The 23912-nt window shown below is 35.7% G+C and overlaps 1 long non-coding RNA gene across 1 annotated transcript; it reads right to left on the bottom strand.

The window, feature by feature from the left end:
• Positions 1 to 298: 298 nt before the first annotated feature.
• On the bottom strand, positions 299 to 18032 carry LOC108373129 (uncharacterized). The gene is made up of 3 exons (XR_001848933.1): positions 17958 to 18032; positions 5665 to 5676; positions 299 to 310 (listed from the first exon to the last, which is right to left on the bottom strand). It is a non-coding gene; the product is annotated as an uncharacterized LOC108373129 (long non-coding RNA).
• Between the last annotated feature and the right edge of the window lie 5880 nt (positions 18033 to 23912).

Raw genomic sequence — 23912 nt, 5'->3', positions numbered from 1 at the left:
ATCTATTATTTCGATTCCGAATTATACAAAAAAAAACGAAAGTTTTTAATTGCCATCGATAGAAGAGTGTCTGTAAAGAAATTTAAGAGTAACAGATCTATGGCACCTAAAAATTCGAGGATTAAAGGTATCGTAGACGAAAACAATGAAGAAAGCAGGATCCCCAAAAATCTCCATGATGAGCAGACACTGGCTGTTTCAGCGGAATGTTAAGATTCATGGGGCTGTATAAAGCAGCGATGAGCAAAGTAGGCGAAGTTTACCCAGGAGCTCTTCTAAACTTAGTTAAAACCCAAGATTAAGTGTATTTCTCAGAGGTAAAGTGGATTTCTCAAATGACGTATAAAACATTTTGTTAAAATTAAAGCTGCTGGATTCCTCAATAATGCCATGAACTTGGTTTAAAAACCTTTCACTATGCTTATCTTTATCTATTCAAGTTTCCCTATGGCTTAGAGCAAAAAAAACAAAAACAACCTCACATTTCCAATTGTGTTTATTTTTTAATAATTCGATTCAGGACACGTATCTTAATTCAATTTGGTGAGTCGGAAGAGATTGAATTTGCTTTTTAAAATTTCAACATAATTTTTAATTTACAAGCTCAGCATTTATTAATTTTGCGACCAATTACTTTGTCTGCATAAATATATGCCCGCGCACGCAATTGTATTTATTATTCGAATTTAATAACTAATAAGAAGGAAGACATAGGTATCATTGCGGCCATTTACACTCTAGTTGTTTATAAAAATAAAATTTTCAGTACTGACAGTACGACATCAGGTGGTATGGATATTTTTTTAGTGATTCAGTTTTAAGTATTTATATATCAATGTTCCAGTGTTTTAATTTCTAAACAATGTGCTAATGTACAACTTTTTATATATGTATATATACTTGTTTTTCGGCTAAAACTTAATACGCGTGCTTTTGTATATTTGTTNGCTATTATATATGTATACATACTTGTTTTTCGGCTAAAACTTAATACGCGTGCTTTTGTATATTTGTTGTAACAGATAAAATAAACACTACCCCTGAGGATGCTAAAAACGTTTCAGCGAAATGTCGTGTAAAAAGTGTAACAAGTTAGTTTTATTCACACAGAAACTCCTAAGATAAGACTAGCCTACAAACATAAAAAAAAATAAATTTGAACTGATCGGACAAGAAGATAGACGTAAATAAAACACATTTTTCAAACGAACAGCTGAGTGCCTGATGGCCTTCGTAATATGAGTACAATTGCCAGAGAGAGCAAAATTAAGTTCTCAGCACTCAAAATCGTAAATACTGCGCGCTGAAAGACCTCACTTTCATTTTCTGCACAAACATAGAAACACGCTCACTTTTNCGTCGTGTAAAAAGTGGAATAAATTAGTTTTATTCACACAGAAACTCCTAAGAAAAGACTAGCCTACAAACATAAAAAAAAAATAAATTTGAACTGACCGGACAAGAAGATAGACGTAAATAAAACACATTTTTCAAACGAACAGCTGAGTGCCTGATGGCCTTTGTAATATGAGTACAATTGCCAGAGAGAGCAAAATTAAGTTCTCAGCACTCAAAATCGTAAATACTGCGCGCTCAAAGACCTCACTTTCATTTTCTGCACAAACATAGAAACACGCTCACTTTTCTTTAAGCGCTGCTACTTTCATGATATTACTTTTTCTGCTACTTTTTTCACTTAATCCTAAGTAGCCATATGCCGAATTTCGATGTCAACGAATTAGTATTTCGGGAATTTTTTAGCGCTACGGTTAAGAAAATTAGTCATAAAGCAATGGAAAATTCACTGAAGTGATAGGCGGTAGCACAAGGATAAGCGCGATATGCTGAGGTGAATATGCAGCGTAGCTGGCGTACTTTCTAGACAACCATATTAATTTCACTTACGTATTTGTTAAAAAAAAAATACTCACATACATACATACATACATACTAGAGGTTTACGCCGACAGGCTTTGCGGCGGCGGCGTGTTCAACTTCAAAAAGAATCGGCGGCGGCGGCGACGCCGGCGCGTCTGGAAACGCCGGCGCTACTGCCCATAAGGTAGAGTCCAAAGAGCCATGAGGCTTCTAATCTCATCATGTCATCAGATTATAATTCTATTTAATTCATTCATTGAATTCAAATGTTGAGTGACTGCTGCTGATGGATGGGCGAACAGAAGAAAGTCTATATAGTATATACATTAGGTTTCCCATTGAAAATGATTTTTTTTNTCGGAATGTGTTTTCCAAATTCGGTCGCAGCTGGTGGTATTGCGTCTTTTACACAGCCGCACCAGTTTCGCGGAGACACGAAACTCAGACATCGCGGCGTATAGGCAACTACTTTTAGTGCTGCCGAAAAGAGTGCTGATTTAATTTGTCTCTACAGATTCGCGATAATCCGCATCGTACCAGTTATTCTTGAGGCGGTACGTAATGAATGCGAAATGTGGCTCCACTGGTCGTGTATTTTAGTTTGTTGAAGAGTGTTTTCTGAGAGCAGGTGTGATAGCCGATTTGCGAATTCATTGGGTGTCTGTTGTGAATACAGCCTTTCGACGCTGAGCTTTCCTTGCATTGTTGGATGCACATTTTTTGCTGCACAGAGCCGGGTGGTTATCTTAGCTTCAACAAAATAGTGGGGTCCGAGTCAATGTTTGGGCCTCGGAGAGTCGGTAGGTCTTAAACACTGAAAGCGTGCCTTTCGTTTTGATTTTCGATTTGGTTTTTTTGCTTTTAGATCTAGAAAAAACCACGTTGCTTGAGGAGTGTTTTTAAACGTAAACCTTTCGGGCCCCGGCGAAGTCGATCCGCCTCAGGGTGGGCGCAAATGAGCGAGATCTTGAATAACCCCGCGTTGATGGGGATTTAGTGTAGACCTCCATTCACTTTGCATTGTACTCGGCGACGGATTCTCTCCCATCACAAATCCAGTACCGAATTTGCGCTGCTTTAGGTGAAAACTGTAGTAGACGCCGCAGAGCACCCCACATTTCTTGCTTTGCCCCGTTCAACGAATATCTTCGATAGCGGTGAGGTCAGCTGTTATCCTGACATGACTTCTATCAGCTGCTTACCCAGAACAACGACTATATCCCATTGCCCAACATTTCTGGATAAAAATACGAAATCCGAAAGTGAGCTCAAAAAACAAAAATAAATTCAACCCAGAACCAGCTTTCGCAGCAAAAGGTTATTTCAAAGTTCACTTTACGTCCAAAACCTGAATATATTAAAATTATATGTGGGTACCTGTGTCTAAACCGTAGTCGAAAACCCCATATATTTCGTTCTTAGATCCAACAATGCCAAGCATTCGCGCAGTATGCCTATTCAAGTTCAAGAATAAAACAAAGCGAAATCATTTCCAAAGTTCCGCGCATCAAAGTAAAAGAAGGTTGTACGTCTGTATGTCAGCGAACGATTGCCAAGGTAAAGTGGTGCTAAGTGCTGCATACAAACTCAAGTTTTTTTTGTGCTAAAGTTAAGCAATTAAAGCAAACATCCGGCTGCGTCGGTATGCCAGGCGCATTTGTTCGCCGTTGTCTGAATTTACAGACAAACGTATGATCATTAAAAAAAAAAAATTACGGTCTTTTCGGCACTCACACTGCGGCCCGCATGCAAAGTTACTGGTACTTTCACTTTCACAAGGTAAATTCAACCCTTAGTAAAAGTTTTTGTGCCCTACTGTGTGTTTGTCAATATGTACATAGTATGTATGTAAATGTAAGCGTGTAGACAAACATTAAACTTCTGACTGACGTCTAGTGGCATTGTAAAATTAACCAAATCAATAAAGCGGGCAACTGTTCGTTCTTTTTGCTATTTATTTGTCACTTTCCATTAAATCAAAAGTGACGCAATAGCGTGCTACTGTACATATCTTGAGTTTATCACAAATTCGAAATGCGCAAATGAAAATTTTTCTTATCCAGGTGCTGGCATTCTGCGCTCTGCCGGAAAAAGACAACTCCAAAAATGTAGTCAAGTACTCGTAACCAAATATGTACCTAGTGCTATCAATTCTGAATCGGTTATATTATTTCATCCACGAGATTATTTTCTTCAGTCAGATTAATATTAAGTCACGATTTTGCTTGAATCTTAAGACTTTTTTGTTCCTTACAATAAAAATATATTACCTAAATATTAAATTTTTTAATTTAAGACTTTCATCTTTTTTTATTATAAGCTTTGCTTCTCTGAGACCCTATACTGAGACTAGTGTTATCAAAAAACTAATTTCCATTCTTAAAGGTTAAGCAACCTGTAAAATATATAGGCGTTTGGTGATGGAAACGTATTTCGTAGATGACTTCGTGGTGTGGATTAGGGACCAAGAAAATATATTATTCATATTGACCAATCCTTTAATCCTCTTGCTAGATGCTGGCAGTCGGATGTTAAACCGATCACTGTAGCTACCTCACGCTTGCGTAGCAAATGAACGAGCATCATATAGCGTTGCTAAACTTTCCAAAACAAAAAATATACAATATACCGAAAAAAATCTTAAGATTTAATTATTTTTCCTATCATCGTTTTTGAGCAGCTGCACCAGTGATTAGCTGCACCAGTTATAAGGGGATATTAAGTCTCACAGCGTTATTTTCAGGTGTTGACAGTACGCCTAGCAGGATTAAGTGTTGGAGCGTGGCGAGCCCTGCTATACACCTTCAGCCAGAGGGACCATGCAATTGCACATCTCGTTGCTTTCCCTGACATAACCTAAGATGAGGCGAGCTTTGACTTATCCATCTAGTAGTTCAGTGGGGCCTCCTTCCAAGTTGGTACTTCCCGTCCATTCATCCTTATGATAGCCGTTTTAGTCGACCAAGTTCAGTACTTAGGCTCTCGGCCCAAATTTAATGCACGTACTTATGTAAGGAACAAAACAGACGGCTAACCTGAGCCCCCAATCGATGGTGACGGAGTCCAGGTCTCACCTGCTGACTACATAAAACGAGGTGTAGCAGTTACACGGCTGGAATACAACGAAGCTGCTGAAGCCGACGGCCTGTCACTCAACTTTTATGAAGAATGTGGTCTTATGAAAGCGTAGGGTATGCTGAACTTTTAGGGTGCTATTCCCAATTTACAAGGAAGGCGGCTCGGTCTTACACGCTACGCTACTTACCGCGGCACCATCATCGGCTACATGGTTATGTCAAGCGTGGACAGGTATTCACCAGACAACAAATATTTGTATTTGTATTGAAAATGAACCACACCACCAAATAGGATCCATCGACAAACGCACATTTTGATACTTTAAATGATTTTCTCCGACAAATAGTTTATTAACTGCAAACAATTGAAAAAAGATACTTCTCCGTGAGCTCAAAATTTCGCGATTTTTTTTCGAGATTTTCAGATATCATGACGAAATAAAAAAACAGGTGTCTTCTTTTTTCCGATAAAGGATGTAATAAAACATTTTTCACCCCAAAAAAAATATTGAGGTGTAAATATTTTATGGAATGACCCATAGACAAAATACAATCTGTATTCTCTTTCCCTCCATTCCGACACATATGTACATATATCTAAGTAGTAAATCATCTTGGTTTACCGACCTAGCACAAATCCATTTCAGCCAATCTAGATAAAACCCTACTTCTACTATAGTACTTTTGGAAAAGTGGGCCAGTGAAGGACATCTAATAAATCCTTCACCAAATTGCTCATACTGCATAAGCCAAACCAGCCACAAGTAATACTTGTTTGTGACTTGTTTTCGCCACACTTTGCTATAGTTTGACGTCTTAAAGTAATTTTCTATGATCAGCTGTCATAACAGCGGTATAATGCCACACACGACCTCCAACTGCATAAGCGCTAGAGCATGTGTATTTATGTATTTAAGTATGTGATGTTACACAACACATTTTATCACCACAACCATTTTGTTACTTTTTTCTAGTTATATACGCGCACATAATCGGATAAACAGGCGACAGAACATTGATTCGAATGGCTTAAAGCCTGATTATGGCAACTTAACGGAACGTAGAACTTAGATAATCAAAATGAAACAGATTTCAACGTGGCATTAAGTAACGTTAAGTTTTGGCTGTTCAATTATAAGCAACATCCATTTAACAGCACTTTTGAGTGAGAGCCGTAAGTTACGTTAAGTTGCCATAATCAGACCATTACTCAGCGAAAGGAGCACTACCGGACTTTTGCTGGTCACCGCACGGTTGCACCGTTCGCATAAAAATATGACGTAAACATATTTTTCATAAAAAGGAACACATGTTGTTATGAAACATTCACCTCGATTCATACATACTAACATATTTCTTCCAAATAAGTAGTGTTTTCTCTGTGCTGCAAGCTACGAACGAGAAATGGCGGGAGTGTGCGTTTTTGTAAATAGATGTCCACTGAAATACAAAAAAAAAACATAAGACATAAGAAAGTGCACTTTTTTGCTAAAGGTTTATTATCAGCAATTTATAGCTGAGATTTGCCACAAAATTTCTTACCGCAAAAATGCTGACACACCCTTTCAACAAATTTTCACAATCTTCGCATCGTACTACACTTTCCAATATAGTTTTGTAAGCTCTCGCTTTTGTCCTTGTCAAAATGTTTACTGTTATGTACATAAATATTTTCACTTTAATTTCCGCATTGTTTGGCATTTTATATTCGTTTTTGTTGAACCTTTTTTATTGCTTAGCAGTTTCGTCCTGATTGAGTTCCACCAAACTGCAAGAAACAAGTATTATAACTACTGTTCAATTTATATATTCTTTTGACTTAAAATTATTGATGAACATTTAACATATATAGAACAAACCTAAATTCCATCATAGAAACATAAGGTGTGCGAAAAATTATAAAGTTACCCTAATATTAGCGCAACATGAGCAAACGGGACCATTTGTCAATAATTAACGTTGAAAAAATTTAATTACAATAAATTCCAAATAAATAAAGTTTGAGGTAAGAAAGGAAATCTAGGGGAAAATGGCATGCCCAATAATAATATCAGTGCTGCAATAACCTAGCAACACTGATAGTATGTAAATACGTAAACAAATCTTGGCTTGCCTTGCTGTTGAATTAACTAAGTAGTTTGTCTGCTATTCTATATGCCATATCAGCAACAGTTGTTGTTATTTTATTTTTAACGACGATGGCCTACAATTTTAAGTGTTTACCTATGCATCACCCTCTATTAGCCGACACAATATCAATCCGACACAATCAATTTACTAAAATATTTATGGATTTGTAGCCAAGGTCTTTTCGCCACAAAGCAATAACTGCTGAGAAAATATATTTACGCAAACAAATACTAACTAGCACATACATAAATGATTGTAAATTTCTGGCTTAGTAATCTGCTTCAACTAAACTTGAATAAACATCACTGTAGTTTGTGCGGTAACCGCAGTGCTGGCAGTCAATCCTTTAAAATGCTTAGCTCGTTGCGGCTTTTAAAAGTAATATTCGATTATTTGGTTTGCTACAGATTTGTGAATAATTGCTTAATTTGAATATATCACTGAATTATAATGGCACTTATTGAGTGTATGATTGTTTATTTATAGTAAGAAATTGTGTAAATCTAAAATATATTTATTTTATTTATTTCTAGGTTGGTACATAAATGCACAAGAAAATCAAATTTATAGATTTTTCCCGCTTCCACAACCCAGAAGTAAAGAATATCGAAAATAAGGGGACCAGAATTTTTTTTTTTGAAATCACTAAATACTTAACCCTTGAACGCAGACAACTTTTTACACGGCCAACGGCAGTGATTATGATTAAAGCTATCTCAGAATCGAATTGGGGCTATTTTAGTAGATTTTAGACTTATAGGACTCACGAACACTGCGGTGGTTAGATCAAACCGGATTAAAATAACGAATCATTGAACACGTCATAGGTCCCTAGGGACTTTGTCGGGCCTCCGAGGGTTAACCATGCCACTAGGGATTTAAATTTTAGATATATTTTACATGGGGGACAAAAACAAATTTAATATATAATATTACTGAGAAATAAAGGCCACACATCCAAAGAGCGGTCACCTTTACATTATGCTTTGTACCATTGCTTTTACTCTTGTGAACTAAAATAGCATTTGTCAAACAATAATATCAACTACTCTGGCATTTGATAAACTGTCACTTACTATTAGGGTGCTCACAGTTCTATGTATATTATCTGCTGTGTTAATTTTGCCGCCAGGTAACTTTAATATATTTTACCATGGGGTAACTTTGTTGTTGGTTCCCATACTAATTAGGGGTAACACTTTTGGCAAAATTACTCGACTTTGTCTCATGTTTTTTGTCTTCCATTAAACTGGCATTTCTCATCAGCTAATTATTCGCGCTAAGAAAAAATGGAAAGTGAAGCAGAAAAACATAGGGTGGGCGCAATTTGAAAGATTTTTAAATATATACCGCACTATATTTGTTTTATTGACAATTTGAAGCACATGTGTGAAGGGTTGCCACCTTTTAACTTTAATAGTAAACTATGAATACCCTATATGTATTTGAGGCAATAAGCATTAAATGTTACACCGACCGCACTGGCTGGTGTTTTAAGTCAAATCAATTGCAGAAACATCAAAGTCCAATGGCATTACGAAAATAGCAAAATGTACACACAGGGTATGAATTTATATTATCGATTAATACGTACCTACATATGTATGTACATATGTATGTTTTTATGTTTTGTCGTGTCAACCACAAGTCTCGGTCGCATTACCACCAACAATAACAAGTGTGTACCCAATTTGCCAACCGACGTCGCAACAACGTGAACAATTTCTTCGCTGGCGACAGTCGCAAACGACTCGCCGGCGAACTCGCTGTCGGATGAAAACAGTTCGCCGGTGGGCCGCAAAAACGACTCGCCAGCAGGTCGCAAAACCAACTTACCGGCGGTTCGTACAAACGGCTCCCCTGCAGCCCGCAATAACTATATAACAGCGAACTGCAAAACGATGCTCAAAATTTATACCAAATTTAAAGCAAAAGTACAGTTTTATACTAAATTTAAATGAACTTCATATCCACAAATTTTATTTTTTTATTAATAAGGCCAATAGGGTAAACTTTACCTTTATAAACAAAAAAAAATATTATGAATACTGAAAAAAATATGTAAGCGGCTTAATTTTCTGAGTACAAGTGTACATCGTGGATTCCATATCCTGTCATAATAAAAACGGTTTACTATCCAAATAAATGTCTCTTATTTATACTTAGATATATAATAATGTGGGCGTGGAACTTGTCCAAGCCAGAGCGAAGGTTCCACAAAAAACTTGTGGGTTCGAAGGAACGGGTTCGTTCCGAGTTCACCCAAACGACTTCACCAGACCAACGTCGCAACGACTTCGATTCGATGAGAAAAAACGACGTCGGAACGACGTTGAAATTTGAATGGAAAAAACGGCTTCGTTCAAACGACTTCACCAGAGCGACGTGGTAACGACGTCGTCTTCGCCCTGTGGCAAATTGGGTATGTATATACTTGGAGAAATCCTGTTTTCACTTTGTTTTGACCTCGTTTGGTTGTGTGTCATAAACGATCAAAATGTCTTATTAATTCTCACTTCAGCAAGTTTCCTTGACCGGTTATATAAACGCATAGTTTGTTATAATAAATATCAACATACATTATATGCAACAACAATAACAGTGACAACTAACATCTTATTAAAGTGGCAATTAAATCTATTTTCCAGCTCAGTTGGGCATGATTGCATAACAATAGAGGCTGAATGGCACCCTTCTCTATATTTTACAGCCAATTTGGGTGTATTTATGCCTTTGCGTAAATTCGTGTTTGGTACTTCGTAGAATGACGGCATAGAGGAAGGCTAAGAACTGTTAATATCTCGATTTCTCCTAGAAAGAATTTCCGATTTCCTCCAAACTACTAACTTACCAAAATACTAACATACTCACATTTTACGTGTTTCATTTGGAAATATCTTATTGAAGTTTTTAAGGCCAAGGTAGGCCAATTTAAAAGTAATATCTACCTTGGACTCTACCTTTACTCAAAAGTTGAATATCACTGCGGAACAATTTAAGGGCATTGGAATCTAACGGGCCAGTGACCACCACAGGTCAATAGTACTGCACTAGGTTAAGAAAACCATAACCTACACGGCACATCTTCGTGGAATCGATGAAGCGAATATTAGCTTTCATAGTTTTGAGCAAATTTCATGTCTAAATTTGGGATCCCCGCAAAACTAATACGGCTATGTAGAGTTACGTTGAGCATAACTCACAGCTCCGTCCAAATTAGGAAGGACCTCTCCGCGCCGTAGACAAAGCGATTCACCCTGATGCGATGGTTTTCAATGTGATGCTGGCAAGCATTAGAGGAGCTGCCGATCTGAATCGCAGCGGCACCATATACAGCAAAAGCACGATCTACTGGCGTATGCAGATGATATTGACATCGTTGGCCTGAAACCCAGGCATACCAACGCACACATTTTGCAGCTCAGAAAAACAACCTAACGAGATTGGTCTGGCGGTGAACGAGGACAAGACAAAGTACCTCCTGGCAATGCATAAAAAGTCTGCGCGTATTGGAACACACGTCACTTTTGGCAGCCGTAATTTTGAAGTAGTAAAGGACTTTGTTTTCTTAAGATCCAGCATAAACACCACCAATAATGTCAGTGTGGAGATAAAGCGAAGAATAAATCTTGCCAACAGGTGCTACTTTGGGCTCGGTAGACAATTGAAAAGCAGAGCCCTCTCTCGACGACAAAAATCACGCTCTACAAATCTCTCTCCATGCTCGTCCTTTTATGATAAGATGAGCAAGCTTTGGGGGCTTTCGAGAGAACTATTGTTCGCAAGATCTATGGCCGCGAATATGGAATAACGAACTGTACGAGGTTTTTAACGTCATGGACATAGTTAAGCGCCTAAAAATACAACCATTGCGCTGGCTTGGGCACGTTGTACAAATGTACGATGACGATGCTCCGGGGAAGAGATCCTTGGACTCCGCACCCATGAGTAGGCAACGAAAGCAAGGGTTATTTTTTCACTGCCTCAAACATTTTTTAACCTTTTTTTTAAGTCAGTTTAGCTTCATCTAGATTTCGTCAGTCAGCAGTATGCAGAATATGCCCGCCGGGCGGACGCTGCACTGGGCTGAATTCGATGCAGGTATATAAGGTAAGGGAAGTAATAGAGCCAAATTACAACAATTTACTGTATAATTACGTTTCGTCAGGCAATGAATATTAATAAACTTATAAAAACAAAAAAAAACAATTTCAAGTTCCACAAAATTCTATAAATTTTTATTAACACTCAAGCGTAGAAGATAAGTATTAACTATTTTACTAATACGGAGAACCGATTGAATACTAAACGTGTTAATAATAGATTTCGTTTTTAGAGAAAAGTAGCAAAAAATATCAAATACCATTGTAGTTAATAATAAAAATTTAATTCTTTAAATGCACTGCGAGAGTCAAAATTTTAGCGCGAATATCTTTTAACACCGAGCTAACTTTGCTGAATGTTTCGAGAACTTTGTAGTCCTAGATCATTTCTATTGAGCTGCGTTGATCGTTTCTTCGTTAGAGCAAAATGTGTTGTACAGTGTTATTCATAACATTTGCGATATGTACATATGTATGTATGCAAACTTCCGCTCTTCTTTCTCTTCTTTACTTTGATTTTACTTTCAACAGATTTAGATTTTGATTTGGGATATCGATTGTATTTAACTTATCCTTATGTACTATGAGTGTACATAGTTGTTTGCAATTTTACGAGGTATGCAGGGCGTATACGCAACGTCTGTTCTTACTCTAAAGAAGGGAATACACGGCTCATTTAAATTTGCCCAAATCGATATTAGTCGATATTTATGCAGTTCTTGCACCACACAAATAAATCTAGCAAACCTCAAACCAATTGCTCAAAAAGTTTAGATTTTGGCTCAGTTGATTGCGCACAAAGTACAAACTAAAGAATACGAAGCACAACCAGTAAAATTTGTGCAGTTAATTGTGTCTTCTATTCTGATCTTTATGCTTCCAAATACCATATGTATGAATGTATGAATGAATGTACGAGCATGTACCTGCAAGCGCGAACAAAAGAAAAAAGTATAAAGCGGACGCAAATGAATGCGTCTATTGTCGATTAATTGCCTCGTCCATATGGATGTGTGTTTGTTAGGGTGGGTAAATTTGTATTTTACTATGCGCGTACTATTGCGCGGAACAATTCTATGTACGTGTAATTCTAAGCGAATTTGCCGAAGAAACTATGATTCTAAAATCTATTTGAAGTTTGCCAAATTTTCACTGTTGCGCCCTTTGGTCCAAGTTTCTAGAATAAGGTATGTGCAGAAATGGATTCCTCATACGAGGAAACCCCTTATAGCATGTTTTTACAGAAAATTTAAGCACTTCTTAACGACACTACAGCAAAATGCCTAGATACCTATTTTCGCAATTTTGCAAACTCCAAATTGATTTTAGATCCATGGTATATTTGGCATATTTGCTTAGAATTTCACTTAGAATCCTTCAGTGCTATACGCTCATAGTCGAAAAAATATCCTATACAAATTGACCCGCCCTAGTGTTTGTATGTGTTTAAGTCATTTTGTGTGGAAAATGCGCAAGTTTAAGTGAAAGTTTGCACATAACAGCGGAAATGTTTCTCAAATTTGCACACATACAAGCTTCTCTGAAACCACAAACTTTGTATGCCTAGCAACTTACCGGAAAGTTATTCACTAAACTTTCCTTTTGTTTCTAAAATAATAGCGAATCGTCATTTCTATGAAGGCCACTGATAATGATAAGTATCTTAAAAAAAAATACATTGGATTTTTCGATCGATCGATATTTTAAGTCATGGAGAAAACAATGCTTTGTTAATGACTTGAATAAAAAAAGTATATATCAGATGAAATAAAAAGGTATTAACTATAAACCAGACCATAGGAGATTTTTGGAAAATTAAGCCCTTTTCGACATGTTTGAAAATGATGCCTAGAGTCAGTAAGGCTGTTTTTAATTCGCTGTTCTCTCTCGGCCTGGCATTCATTTGCGATTAACTTTTTTGCTGCTTCAACTCTACGGAGTTTCACTCTACGGACATTGCCTTCCCTGCTACAGGCCCTGCGGAATGGTTCCGCGCACTGCTTACCACTGCACCTTATATGTAGAAATGTAATATTTTTTTAATATATATATATATAAATTCTGTATTTACTTTATCACACTTTAATATAAAATTGAATGAATTCGTGTGCAGCCGTCACCTTGCAGAGAGGCGTTCCATTTAATACAAGCGGCGTAAGTCTTTTCGATCACCTATTAGGCTGAACACAACACGTTGAGTTCAGGTAGCGAAAAAAATTAATTCGTTTTTTTTATTATTTTTTGGTCAAATAAATAATACCAAACAATATTTATTAAGCTTGAGGCCGCGACCCGAGCGTACAAAGCCAGTAGTCTACCCAGTGCGCTAAGTTAGCCTTATGAACTGTGCGCCCGAAATAGTTTGGGTCCTGTTTCGATGACTTCAGCCGTCAAGCTCGTGGTGTTATAATCAACTCCCTGAATAATTCATTGCACAGTTTTCCAGTTTTTTTTTTAAGTTACGAAAAGGTGGCAACTCTCTTCAAAAATATTTTTGGTCCTTTTGTTTGATACCCACATTGTTGTAATATTTCATCTAACTTAAAAAATAGCTGATTTTAACTTTTGAAAAAGTGGCAGCCCATTTCATAAAAATATCCTATATGCTAAGCCCAGGGCCCTCTCTCACCGCAAAACCATATTAAAACATTTTGTTTGAACTTTAAAGTAAATTGTATTTGAGCTTCCTAAAAGGTGGCAATCCTCATAAAAAAGAATAGAAATGAATTTGTCTTAGACCATTCTGCTTTGGTACCCATACTAAAATATTTGATTGAAATAGTTAATCAACTGGATTTAAAGTTTATGGAAAGGTGGCAACACTCTTCAAAAATAATTTTGAAATATATTTTTGTTCGACACCCACACTTGAAAAAAGTGGCAATCCCCTTCAATAAATATCCTATATGTAAATCCTGGTCATAACCTATAAGTACGCCAAACGTCATTGCAATACGTCCACCCATTTTAAAGTGAAAAAGCTGCAAACAAACACACGCACAAACTTTCACATTTATAATATTAGTAGGATTTCATAAGCACTGTACGAACGGAAAAAGAGTAAATTAGAAAAGGAATTAATGAGTGAAAAATAGAAAATTTTTATCAAAGAGACCACAATGTGAAAATGGTAGCATGAACAATGGAAGTAATTTACGTCATTACTTCGAGATTATGAAAAGAAGAAAGCTGTAAATATTTGCATTTTTTTTTGTATGTTTTCCTCTTAGCCCGTAAAAACGGCATAATTTAGATGTGGTTGGCTGCGGGAAAGTTTAAAGCACAAACACACTTTAAGCACGGACAAATTGACAAATAGTTCGATACAAAAAATTTGGTTGGTCAATCCCGCCCAAACAAACTTTTGCATACTTTTCAGACATACACACATACTAAAATTTGAATTCCTTATGTATACATATGCAAACGAAAAACTATTTTTTTCTTTTAATTTTTTTTTCAGTGTGTTGCAAAATTGTATCCAAAATCAGCATGCTGCATTGAGCCGTGCACCCGCCAAATCCATGATTCAATAATTATTATTGAATTATGCTCCAAATCAGCTTAATACACCAACAGAAGGAGAACTGCGTCAATAATAGATATCCAATACCGGGATTAATATTATCCTGCCCCCACTAGCGCAGCAGAGATTGTTTATGTATGTAAATCATGACGAAATAAAAAACAAAAAGAAAGCAGAAAAATAAATTCAAACGCAAAGTCAAATAAACAAAACCCAAAATTCATAGCAATATTTATACAAAGACGCTCGATTCACATATTCCACCAACAGCTATTGCCATAGAGGCCACGGATGTTGTTGAAAGCCTGCAGCCCTTCAACGTGGGTTTTTGTTATAGTGGATTCGAGAGCAGCGATGGCGTCAGTGGCAGCACAAATTCTCAGTCGGCTGGTATTGACAGCTTTGAAGAGGATCTGCGAAACAATTATTCGCACCTCATTGGCTTGGATTTGTGCAATCAGGCGCTACTGCTCTGCGGTGTGAATAATTGAAGTAATGCAAGTAATGGAAACCGATATAAATGCTTATATTGCAAGTGCGTAAAATTGTCACTCATTCGTTTTCCTATGTGTGCGAGCAAATGTGTTGCGTTGCATAGCAAATTTTAATATTTAAATTTAAACGACATTTAGTTAACAAATTTTTATAGCAAAAACATTTCAAGCAAAGTGTTTTTTTGCCTTCATGCGTTCGATAGTCTACATTTGTAGCATTTGCGACGAAAATTTGTAATAAAAAAATCAGGGTTCGTATCTGCACACACATGCTCTGCTCACACACACGCCAGAAACACATTCAACTTCCCAGCAAACAGTTGGAGTCATAAATGAGTCTTTAAGGAGTCCCATTTCGGAGCCGTTGTGCTCATTATGAGCTCATTTAAGAGTCCGAAATGAGGGTGTTTCCCTTCCTGCGAAGGTCGTCCTATATGAGCTTAAATTCATACATCAAATGAGCCTCAATATGAGTCATATTGGACTCTTATTGACCTCATATACGGCTCATTTTGGACTCTTTTTGAAGCTCTTAAATGACTCTTATTGGCCTCATAAATGCCTACTTTCGGAGCTCCTTGTATGCTGTTCTGTGACTCTTATTGGCTTTATTCTTCAACTCTCTTAATGAACTTACTTTAGAGCCATGTTAGCAAGGAATTCATTTCAAATACTGTTGCATATTTATATACAAACCTCTGCGCATACATATATACATATGTTCATATATTGCAGCATTCATGTAATAGCAGTTGCTGCAGCTAAATTTTGTTTATTTTTCCTTCCTAATTATTTTTCATATCTGTATAAACAAGTTTAGATATAAATTTCTAGTCGTTATTGTTTTTATACTGGCACAAAGTGCTGGCTCATAACTTGGATCATATATGACTCCTAAAAGATTCATATAAGAGTAAAAAAATGTTTGTTTTTGAAACTCATATTTCTTACTTACCTAGGACTCCTTTCCGACTCATATATTCTGAGCGCTCAGAATATGTTTGCGGGGTTATTGCGCACATGCACATGTGTGTGAGCCGATTTTTGTACAAATTTCAGCCCATGCACATGCACATAATATATTTTTAAAAGAATTTGTTTATTACACGTTATTTTTTGAAAGACAATTCAATAAGAAGTGAGATGTTGTTTGTTTTTTATATGACAGAAAACATATTAAAAAATTATTTTAAGATTTGAGATAGAAATCGAAGTGTATAAGTTTCTCTACGCAAAGCACACACATGTGCGTGTGCTTTATATTAATAAAAATAAAGTACACACATGTGCCCGTGCTTTTTACCAAACAGCACACACATGTGATGTGAGCAAGTTTTTAAATTTTTATATGCACAGCACCCGTGTGTTAGCGTAAAATGTTAGGATGTGCTGCTCATGTGTGTGCAAATACGAACCCTGAAAAAAATAATACTTCCACTACAGCCGTTTCCGAGGTTAAAAAGTTTATTTCAATGCTCATACAAATAAAATAATTTCGCAGAAAGCGCAATTCAGCAGTGCGCACTCCCTTCCAATTACATATTGTGGCATTCACCAAAACACTATGCAAATTGTTTGGCATTCAAATGCGCATAACACAATAAAGCGGCACAGAATGAAAAATGGTAAATGCATAAATCAGAATACGGGTTTGTAAATCAGGAAATTTTGAACGCAGTTTACAAAGGATTTTTCTGAATCTCAAACTGTGTAACGGTACATTCGATTAGTGCCTGTTTTGCCATCCACACAATTTCCACTTTTATTCAATAAAAAATCTCAGCAATAACAACTCAATACAAATTTCTGAGCAATTATACTTTCTACTACCAGCAAGGAACCGGCTGCACTGAGAAAAAAAGTTTAGTTAAAATTGCCAAGATTTGGCCAAAGTAACCAAATAGTTGGTGCAAGTCTGCAATTTACTTGAGACTTTTAGTTCGGGCAAATGTGGTTATAATTAGCAGGACATTTTTGAGGAAGAATAAACAATGCTTTGGTTGCTACAAATTTAACTAAAATTAGTTTTGTGAACTCGTTGGAGACTTGAATCGAATAATAGTTTTTAATTGATAAAAAAGTTTGAGTTTTTCTGAAGGAATAACTTAGTTCAAGGGGCAAAAATTAGGTTCAAGGTAACAGTCAAGGTAACAAAATTTAAAAAACCGCATGGCCCAGAATGCGTTGTTGGTGAATAGATATTCCTCCGCTATCGACAATAAAATCTTAATTTTGTTAATTAGCATAAATCCTAAATTTGCAACATTCATTTCTGAGAGTTTGTCGCTTCGGGCGAAAACTTTGCCGAGAAAAATTTTTTGCTGGACGGGTATTGTAGCGGAATCCACAATAAAATTTGCAGTCATAAAAAAACACGTTCTTTTCTAGTTATGGAAAACAAGTTTTTCAAAAGTAAAATCATTGCTTGTTTTCTTTTCTGCAGAAAATGTTGCAAGTGCCCTGCGCTATTCTTAGTGTTATTAACTTTCTTACTCGAAATGAAATTTTCATAAATTGAAAAATATTGTGCTCGAAATTTAATTCTCCCGGAAAATTAAAAAACAAAATGGTATTGACATCTCTTTACTATAAGCTAGCGCTATTTCACTATAGTATTATCCCATAAAATTTCGTATGGCCATATTTGACTGCAGCAAAGAAGATAAATCATTCGAATTTACATTATTTATACATAGACAAACTTATTTTAATATTTAGTGTTTCACATGGTAAGCGAATATTTACAAACTATCGCACACAACTCTGAAAACTAAGAGAAACTCTGAGCAAGACCATTAAATTGCAGCTCACAATCCAGTGCCTTCCTGGAAGGTGAATACGCCCACAAAAACCACGATAATAACAACAAGAACCCAAAGAGGTTTGCTAGGGGCTGTACTCAGCTGCCGACGATATCAAAACTTAAACGGAAACCAGACTTCGGATGTCAGAACCAAACCTAAATTCGTGCATTAAGCGTTTTGCATGTATGCTTTTCTCTCTCTAGCGCATCAAATTCATAGATGTCGAAAGAAGACGCCTGAAAATTTTACGCTCTCAAACCGAAACGCGGTTGCCTCAACCACACACCATATGTTGAGAGAAAGCTTATCTGTATTAGCATAACACAGTCAATCCATTTTATGAACCATACGTTAAGTTGAATGGAATTTGTAGAGGTGTGTATCAAGATAACATTAACTAATACTTACCAATCACCAAAAATCCTTCAACTAAATGGACGATTTGGCGCAACGTAGACTAAATATCGACAGGTTTAATATATATTAATATATTTAGTTTCAATTGCCAAAACTCGATAATACAAAGTTCCCAAACCTTGGTAATAATTCCCAAATATTGTCCAAATTCGGCACTTAAATTATTTAGTTGGCGAAACTACACTCGTTTTTCAATGACAACAAATACCCACCAATTCAATTTAGAAACGAAGTCAAACTACTGCATGTGCAACATAGGGAACATCGCGGCATATCTAATATTTAATCATCCACGAAATTCAACTAACTAAGTAAAATTAACATAAATGAAGGACAAAAACTCAAAGGAGAAACGAAAAATTACACTGAAAACGACACAACGCTGAAACCGGTTTTTCTTCAAACTAAACTTGACAAGGTATGACGGAAATTCGTTGCAAAATAAATCTTCACTTTAAACCTTTAAAATTACCCTAGCCTGTTTCCCAAGAAGCAAGCCCACTAACCCCGTGCCACAAATATTTATGTATGTTCGTCGGCACTCACGGCTATATTAACGTGAAAATATGCAGGGCACATACCATGCATCCATACATACGTGCATACATATGAATACATATTAGGGTGGAAAAGTCGGAATTTTATTTTTCTATATCGTAAAAAGTATACCCCAATTTTTTTTATCAAAAAATATTTAGATGTCGCCCAAAGCGCTCAAAGTTTTCTATGTATTTTATATGGGTAAAAACAACTTTTCGTAGAAATGATATCGAATTTTTGAAAATCTATTTTTTTCGTTCGGAACACTTTGGTTCATTTCAGGAGACTTCCAATAACAATACACAATTGTTTACTAAAGATTTTTTATTTATCCCCCATTGCATTGCCTGGCATTTTCTGCTGATCTTAGGCGGACTTATAAAATATAGTCACTATGAAAAATTGGTTAAATAAATAATTGGATAAATATTTTTTGATTTCAAAATTAAAAAATAGAAGCATATTTTTTCGAGAGGACATGCATTTTCGGACCACCCTAATATACATACATATGTTTGCATGTACAGATTTTTTTTAGGATATGCTTGTTGGTATTTTCGGATGAAAGCGGCTGCGAGTATCCTCTGCAGTGACACATTAAACACGCCCTGCTAGGCTTAATTGCAACATTTGCATGACTGACTTGCCGTAACCTAGTGTGTTCACCTGTGTGATCTTGTAGAAACATAAGTTGCTTAAATGTGAAATATTACAAATCTGCATCGTGTTGTTTCAAGAAATTGTCAGAAATTCGGATTTTAGGTACTAAGGCGAAATAAAAAAAGTTTACTCACATACATATATGTATGTATATATGGATATACATACATATATGCCTACCCTGGTGTATACGCGTATTTGTCTTTGCTGAATATTTATTTACTTAGTAAATCAGAGTTCAGGTATTTTTAATATTACCGTGTGCTTTCACATCAAACAAGACTCACCGAAATGTGTTGACAAGAGTAACGGCAACACAACACATATAGTTAAATATTCACTGCATATGTACTTACGTATGTATGTACATATGTATCTAGTTTGAAGGATATATACAAATTTCAAATTTTCATTTTACCGTAGTGGAAATGCTTCATTTTAAACAATTTAAAGCTAAGAAAGCGGGTTTAATATGTATGACTAGTGAACCCGCATGGCGTTAAAATACCCAAAATGAATTTCAAAAATTTAAGAAATATTCCAAATGTTAGTCAAAGTTAAAAGAGATCCGAGTGCCACATTTCATCAAAACCGTGTAGCAGTCTCGCATATTGCATGTTTTTAGTTTCATCGAATTTCTAATCACCCTATACCGATGAAAAAAAATTCTTAATTAAAAAAATAAAACTTTATCATACAGCTACAGGCTAAGGTCTCAAATTTGACCTCTCATTTTCAAAAGCATTCTCAAACTAAAATCTTCTTAAATCTCTTTCGTCCGGCATTGTGATGCACAAGTATTTTAATAAACTGATAAACTTATTCGAATTTGAATGTTCGAACAAATGGCTAGCCTTCTAAATACAGGCCAGGAATAAATCCCTTTCAAAACCACTTCGATATACACCCTTTTTTTTTAATTCATCCCACTTACTGAATAACTTGAATATAAGTTTTTAAACACGTGGCAACTCTCTTAAAAAATTCGAAATGCTCAAACTAAAAATTTCTTGAAATTCTTTCATTTAACTACCGCATTTTTATATTTCATATACTTTTTGAATTAGTTAATGGAGTTAGACCTTTCAAAGAAGTGGCAGCCCTCCTCAATATTATTTTCATTGCTAACTTTCCTTCGCCCGAAATTGCGATACAGTTCTATTTAACTGATGAATTAAGTGAATTTTAATTTTCAAACTTGTGGCCACCCCGCTAAATATAGTTCAGATATAAGACATTTGCAAACCCCCTTCGATTGATACCTATAATTTAATAATTCATTTAACTTATGAAATAATTTGAATTTAACTTTCTAATTAGGTAGCAACCCTCTTCCAACCCCTCAAAAATATTCTTAGCGTACAAACTAAAGATCTCTTAATACTCCTTCGTTTGATATCCACATTTTGATATTTCGTATAACTTGTGTATAAGTAAACTAAACTCGACATTTCAAGCTGGTTGCAACCCTCTTCAAAATAATTTCAAGCTACTACTTTCTAAAACCGTTTGGCACCCATGCGGTAATACAAATTTCTCTTACTTAATATGATTTTTTAAACAGGTGGCTACCCTCATATTGTTAAGTTAAGAAACGAAGCTTTTTAAAGCCATTTCGATTGATACCTATTTTGTAATGATTGATTTATTTTTTTAAATAATTTTAATGTAATTTTTTAAAATATGGCAACTCTTTTCAAAAATATAAAACCTCATTGCATATCTGCAGTTAAAGCGTTTTAATTTGTCACCTCATTTTTGGAAAATCGAACGAATGGTGCGGATTTTATGGCATTTATTATTAAATAATTTGAAATGAATTTTTCAACAGGTGGCAACTCTTTTCGAAAAACTAAAATAAGTTTGCACATCAACAGACCAAACGGTTCAATTTGACATCTCATTGTTGAAAATCGGGCGAACGGTACAGATCTTTTATACTGAACAAAAAATCCCTTCGCGTATTATATATACATGTAGATTATTAGAGTCCGACCGAATATTCGGCTTCGGTTTGCCGATTAATCGGCAATATTTTCATATTCAGCTGAATGCTCGGCTTCGACAAAACGACCGATGTTTTTACCGAAGTCGAACTTTTTTTCCATCTAGATTTTTTTTTTTTAACATGTATTATAATTTAAGGGTACAAATTTATTGTAAGGCCATTAAGCTTCTGTTTCGTCGTGGGAGTATTTCACTCCCCAACCAATAGCAGTCCTGTTGAATTTTTTTTTAGTAAAGAATATTTTTTTTAGGCGCCAAATATCAGCTATACCAAACCGCCATAAATTTTTATTGCTTCTACCCAAATTTAGTGCCAATTTTTACCAACACTCAAACCAATTAATGCTACGAAAACATATTGAACCTCTTCATTCCATTACACTTCCTTAGGTATGCAAGAGTATGGTAGAAAAAAAAAAATAAATAAAAAAGCAAAATGTGAATGGGGTATTGGTTTAACCGTCTATGTAGGTATGCTCTTTCAAAAATTACTACTGAAAAAAAAACAAGAATTAAGTATGTACATACATTAAACAAAAAAGGATAAGTCAAAAAGAGACACCGAAAAAAAACCACGCCAAATGCAAAAGCAAACACTTTCAAATATGAAAGGAAGCGCAATCATAAATAAAATGATTGACAGGCAGATTTGGGATCTAAAAGAAACTTGCTTACAAAATAAAAATTAAATAAAAAAAAACGCACCAAAATTCAAAACAAAAACTAAGCAAAGGTATGCAAAAACTCTTCAACGTCAAGATGGAAAGTAAAGCTGAACGTAGAAAATGCAAAGTGAACCCAAAAGCTTTGGCTAAGTGCGTATATACATATATTTGGTGGCGTTTGTTTGCTTTATTTTGTGGCATCGATTTGCGGGCAGTTTGCTAGAACGCATCAAATCCAACTTGGTTACGCATTATATCAGCCTTGCTCACACAACATTTACCAGCAAAAACCAATATAATTCATGCTCCATTAGCTTTTGTGATCTTTTGTTGTTATAAGGGGTATTCTCGAAATCTCGCAAAGCCGTTGCACGTAGCACGGAATGCACGAATTGCATTACTTGAAACCCACACAACCAAAAAATACATGGGCAACAACATTTCCTATCGCTGCAAAATAAGCAACGTCGAAACCCATGTATATATTTTGCAAAAACGCAAAGCAAAATAAATGCGACGCTGCGCTAGTGGTTCTTTTGTGGGATTTGATACATATTTCGCTCATTCCTCTCATCTCGCTCACTTCATTTTTTTTGCTGTATCTTGTTATTATATTTGATACCGAATTTCGCTGCTTGCTACCTATGCATGCTGCAACTTTGCAATGGGATGCTCTCGCACTCATCGAAATTTGGAATAGTATGTTTGCAATTCGTGCAATCCGTGCATCGTGCAAGACTTCAAGAATACCCCTATTGTGTATGAAATTGCTTTCCTTCAATTTATTGGTTACATTGCCTCCTTATAATGTGTAAACTTATCGCTATGGCAGCATTCAAATTGTATATTCTACTTTCTTTTAGACAGATATGTGTACGAGAAGAATAAGATTTAAAAAAAAAAAACAAAAAACATTATCTAATCTTACCCCGGTGAAATTAGGTGTAATATTGCGAATATTTTTTAGCAAAAATCTAGCTTATTGACTCAATTCATGAGAATTGCTTTGTTGACGCTTCCATGCATAGAAAACTGGTCAACCTAATTTAAATTTATATTTAATTGGCTTTAAAGCCGAGCGCTAAAATTTTTTTCCAATAACAAAAAATTTCACCACACTTTTTATTTTTATTTTTATTTATTTTATTTTTATGCCAGCTCTTAAAGCCATTCATGTCTGTCTCTATTTTCCTAAATATTACAAGTTCATTTGCACCTAATTAACCGTACCAGTTATGAGGTGTCTGCTTTTGACACGCGAATATCTATTCAATCGATTTCAACCAGAAAATTAATTGCCATTAAATCACAGCGAAACATTTATTATTGCATATTGCATGTCTGCCAGGCTGTCTGGTTTACGACGCGCCATATGCGGGCATAGTCCAATGTAATTCTGAATGAATGAGTAGCTTTCTATTTGCCTTTATTTAAGTATGCAGTTTTCTACATACCTACCTACTTTATTTTCCCTTGGGGTTTGAGTTGTTGTTAAAACAACAAAAAGTAATTTATTCTCATTGATTTGAAGAAAAGCTGTGTCGGCGATTAAAATTATGTGTGATTCCACCAATCTGATGGCTTTTTGAATATTTCAGGTTGGAATAACAT

This window comes from Rhagoletis zephyria, unplaced genomic scaffold (genome assembly GCF_001687245.7).
Source record: "Rhagoletis zephyria isolate East Lansing unplaced genomic scaffold, Rhagoletis_zephyria_1.1 Rzeph_scaffold_06399, whole genome shotgun sequence".
Classification (NCBI taxonomy): domain Eukaryota; kingdom Metazoa; phylum Arthropoda; class Insecta; order Diptera; family Tephritidae; genus Rhagoletis; species Rhagoletis zephyria.
This window is presented reverse-complemented; position numbering and strand designations above follow the sequence as displayed.